The sequence below is a fragment of the Schistocerca serialis genome, unplaced genomic scaffold, assembly GCF_023864345.2.
Source record: "Schistocerca serialis cubense isolate TAMUIC-IGC-003099 unplaced genomic scaffold, iqSchSeri2.2 HiC_scaffold_1115, whole genome shotgun sequence".
In the NCBI taxonomy this organism is placed as follows: Eukaryota; Metazoa; Arthropoda; class Insecta; order Orthoptera; family Acrididae; genus Schistocerca; species Schistocerca serialis.
This window is the reverse complement of record NW_026047310.1, coordinates 95,001-100,000: the sequence shown is the minus strand read 5'-3', so window position 1 is coordinate 100,000 and position 5,000 is coordinate 95,001. Positions and strand designations below refer to the sequence as shown.

General features: G+C 51.7%; 1 non-coding gene across 1 annotated transcript in view; it reads right to left on the bottom strand.

The window, feature by feature from the left end:
• Nucleotides 1-703, bottom strand: part of LOC126431856 (small subunit ribosomal RNA) — a 1,909-nt gene extending 1,206 nt beyond the window's left edge. Inside the window, exon 1 of the ribosomal RNA XR_007577804.1 lies at nt 1-703. This exon is cut by the window's left edge and continues 1,206 nt beyond it. This is a non-coding gene — a ribosomal RNA (small subunit ribosomal RNA).
• Nucleotides 704-5,000: the final 4,297 nt, after the last annotated feature.

Here is a 5,000-nt window from a genome sequence, read left to right as displayed (position 1 = left end):
ATGCCAGTTAAACACCGACGGGCGGTGAACCAACAGCGTGGGACACAAATCCAACTACGAGCTTTTTAACCGCAACAACTTTAATATACGCTATTGGAGCTGGAATTACCGCGGCTGCTGGCACCAGACTTGCCCTCCAATAGATACTCGTTAAAGGATTTAAAGTGTACTCATTCCGATTACGGGGCCTCGGATGAGTCCCGTATCGTTATTTTTCGTCACTACCTCCCCGTGCCGGGAGTGGGTAATTTGCGCGCCTGCTGCCTTCCTTGGATGTGGTAGCCGTTTCTCAGGCTCCCTCTCCGGAATCGAACCCTGATTCCCCGTTACCCGTTACAACCATGGTAGGCGCAGAACCTACCATCGACAGTTGATAAGGCAGACATTTGAAAGATGCGTCGCCGGTACGAGGACCGTGCGATCAGCCCTAAGTTATTCAGAGTCACCAAGGCAAACGGACCGGACGAGCCGACCGATTGGTTTTGATCTAATAAAAGCGTCCCTTCCATCTCTGGTCGGGACTCTGTTTGCATGTATTAGCTCTAGAATTACCACAGTTATCCAAGTAACGTGGGTACGATCTAAGGAACCATAACTGATTTAATGAGCCATTCGCGGTTTCACCTTAATGCGGCTTGTACTGAGACATGCATGGCTTAATCTTTGAGACAAGCATATGACTACTGGCAGGATCAACCAGGGAGCTGCGTCAACTAGAGCTGAGCAGCCGGCCGCCCGGGAGTGTGTCCCGGGGGCCCGCGCGAACACGCAAGCGTCCGCTCAATTATTCTGCAAACAGGAGGAGGCTGAGCTCCCCTGCACAACACACCTCGAAACCCTCTCAGGTCCCGGCGGCGCGCAGCGCCGTCCTAAGTACTTGGTCGGGTTCGAGAGAGGCGCAATCGCCCGGAGTTAGGCGAGTAGACGCTTTAGGTGCGACCACCCGTGCTCCCAACTGAGCTTGCCGCTGCCGACAGAGGCCCGGGAGCGTGCTGTCGTGGCATTGCCGGCGGGAGACAACACGCGCCACCTACGGTGACCGGCAGCTCCAACGCCAGCGCCACAGAAGGACAAAAGCCCTACTTGGGTGCCGAAGCGAACTCTCCCAGCACAGCGCACGCGCCAACACGTCCGCACAGCTGCGATACAAACCACCTGCGAGAACCGCTGGGGCGACCGAGCAGCAGACGGCGTCGCGGCGCCGAGCGCCGGGCGGCGGCGCATCCTCAGCGCACAAAGTCCTCAATCGGACCAGCACACTGCAGATGGCCACCGCGCTTCGCACCGGGCCCGCGAGGACCTACTTTGGCCGCAAGGCGCCGCGAGCAGGGGGCGCCGGCGCGCAGCTGCGCCGCCTGCCGCGTCCGTCGGCCGGCGCGCCTGCCACCGGCCGCCCCCACCAGCCGGCTGTAGCGCGTGCGCCCACGCACCGCGCTGCCAGCACGCCGGGCGGCCCCCCCTCACCGGCCGGGGACGGTCCCACCCAGCCACCGCCGCGTATCGCCTCACACCCAGATCCCCTTTCACGTTCGTGGGCATGGTGGGTCCCCTTTCACGTTCGTGGGCATGGTGGGTATCCCTGAAACAACCGGTTAATAGCTCGACCGATCGTCGCCAACACTGATTCACCTCTAGCGAGAACAACCGCACCACAACGGGTTACCGGTTGTTCATTGGCGTAACGTCACCAGCAAACGTACACGTCCATCGCCATTTGCAACGAGTATTGCATGCCTGTGTCAGGTGTCACAACACACTACGTCTGCCCACATAGACGCAACAACATGTGCACGCCTAGAGAACACGTGGAAGGTAGACCCCGTACGTATGCGGTGTCCATTGCGCGAACGACTGTCAGCCCGCCTCTGCAGCATGTCGCAGATGTGGAACGCGGTGCAACATGCTATCACGGTGTGTGAGAAGAGACGACTACGTCCGAATACACGCTCCACTACATCAACAGACTGCTCATGCTGATCGCCATCCAGGGCGTCCGTTCCTCCCACACGTCTGTATGGCGTACCACACTGCAATCCAGCTCTTATAGGGAGACGACACGTAGCTGCGTGCACAATATTTGGACTGTATGGTCCGCCGTTGCTAGGCGCTGTCGTCATACGGTCACATGGGCCACGATGTATCATTCAGTACATACGGAGCAATGTGCAGTACAGTTTGTGGGTTTTGCGTACATCGGCGGACAGGTGACAGGCCGTACCACAACGTAGGCTGAGTACGTCGGCATGCGAAGGGCATTGAACATGCAAACTTCTCACCGACCAGCTTGCGAAGGCAGGGGGGAAGGGGGGGGGGCATGTACGTCCTGCTGCTATCCACACTACAGTGTATAGCAGGAGCATGTGGAAAGTCAGCAACACCTGCAAGGTGTTTAACATGACGCGATACACAGGGGACCGGGCAGTGCGAGTAGCGAACTATATTGCGAGGGTTGCGGTTAGGCAACACTACACTACTTTAACGGGTTGCATAACAATTACAGAGCAGGTTCAGCGACAACGTGCGTCAGGTTAAGGCGCAATATAGTTTAGGTTACGGCGCACTTTAGGTTAGGTTAAGGCACATTATAGGTTAGGTTAAGGCACAACATGGGTTACGTTAAGGCACAACATGGGTTACGTTAAGGCACAACATGGGTTAGGTTAAGGCACAACATGGGTTAGGTTAAGGCACAACATGGGTTAGGTTAAGGCACAACATGGGTTAGGTTAAGGCACAACATGGGTTAGGTTAAGGCACAACATGGGTTAGGTTAAGGCACAACATGGGTTAGGTTAAGGCACAACATGGGTTAGGTTAAGGCACACCATGGGTTAGGTTAAGGCACACCATGGGTTAGGTTAAGGCACACCATGGGTTAGGTTAAGGCACAACATGGGTTAGGTTAAGGCACAACATGGGTTAGGTTAAGGCACAACATGGGTTAGGTTAAGGCACAACATGGGTTAGGTTAAGGCACAACATGGGTTAGGTTAAGGCACAACGTAGGTTAGGTTAAGGCACAACGTGGGTTAGGTTAAGGCACAACGTGGGTTAGGTTAAGGCACAACGTGGGTTAGGTTAAGGCACAACGTGGGTTAGGTTAAGGCACAACATGGGTTAGGTTAAGGCACAACATGGGTTAGGTTAAGGCACACCTTGGGTTAGGTTAAGGCACAACATGGGTTAGGTTAAGGCACAACATGGGTTAGGTTAAGGCACAACATGGGTTAGGTTAAGGCACAACATGGGTTAGGTTAAGGCACAACATGGGTTAGGTTAAGGCACAACATGGGTTATGTTAAGGCACAACATGGGTTAGGTTAAGGCACAACGTAGGTTAGGTTAAGGCACAACGTGGGTTAGGTTAAGGCACAACATGGGTTAGGTTAAGGCACAACATGGGTTAGGTTAAGGCACAACATGGGTTAGGTTAAGGCACAACATGGGTTAGGTTAAGGCACAACATGGGTTAGGTTAAGGCACAACATGGGTTAGGTTACGGCACAACATGGGTTACGTTACGGCACAACATGGGTTACGTTACGGCACAACATGGGTTACGTTACGGCACAACATGGGTTACGTTACGGCACAACATGGGTTACGTTACGGCACAACATGGGTTACGTTACGGCACAAATTAGGTTAGGTTACGGCACAAATTAGGTTAGGTTAAGGCACAAATTAGGTTAGGTTAAGGCACAAATTAGGTTAGGTTAAGGCACAAATTAGGTTAGGTTAAGGCACAAATTAGGTTAGGTTAAGGCACAAATTAGGTTAGGTTAAGGCACAAATTAGGTTAGGTTAAGGCACAAATTAGGTTAGGTTAAGGCACGATATAGGTTAGGTTAAGGCACGATATAGGTTAGGTTAAGGCACGATATAGGTTAGGTTAAGGCACGATATAGGTTAGGTTAAGGCACGATATAGGTTAGGTTAAGGCACGATATAGGTTAGGTTAAGGCACGATATAGGTTAGGTTAAGGCACGATATAGGTTAGGTTAAGGCACGATATAGGTTAGGTTAAGGCACGATATAGGTTAGGTTAAGGTACGATATAGGTTAGGTTAAGGTACGATATAGGTTAGGTTAAGGTACGATATAGGTTAGGTTAAGGTACGATATAGGTTAGGTTAAGGTACGATATAGGTTAGGTTAAGGTACGATATAGGTTAGGTTAAGGTACGATATAGGTTAGGTTAAGGTACGATATAGGTTAGGTTAAGGTACGATATAGGTTAGGTTAAGGTACGATATAGCGTAGGTTCAGATACACATTGTTGTAGGGAAAGGTGTATTGGGGGGGGGGGGCGGCAGGTTCGTTGATAGTGATTATCGTAATTGGATGCCTGCGGTATTATCCGATTTGTCACGTCAGGATGCACTTTTGGCTCATGACAGGCGGCGCTCCGATTCCATGGTTGTGGCAGATCTGTGTCTTTCATTCCTGCCATTGTTTGTGTGCTGTGACAGGAGGCAGTATTGTGATGTTGGGTGCACCACTGTGTAGGACATGTGTGGGTGTTCGTGGCTTAGCTGAGCAATGTGCGGATGTCGGAAGGGTGGGATATTGTGTTTTCTGGGTGGACCTCCCGGTCTGGTAATGATAGTGTGGATTGTGTCATGTGGCGGAGAGGATGCACTGGATGTTCTTCCATGCTGGTGGTTAGATATTGTGTGTGATAAGAGAGTAGTGTGTGATAAGAGTGTCTGGCTGACGTGTGGTTCTCATTGTGTGCAGAGTCTTTCAGCATGTATAGGGACGGTTGTATATATTATCTGTATTCTGATGGCTCTGCATCTATTACTAATCAGTGCCGTGTATACGGTTACTCTAGTTCCAGTCGAAACTGTTCTATCTCTGTACATTAGTGACACTGCGGCTCCACTATGTTGCCGCCCCTGTCGGCCGTTTCCCCCAGTGTATGGCTAATGATTATCAGCAATCAGTCTATTAGTCAATACCGGTAGTGTGACGACGTCAAATGTCCGGGATGGG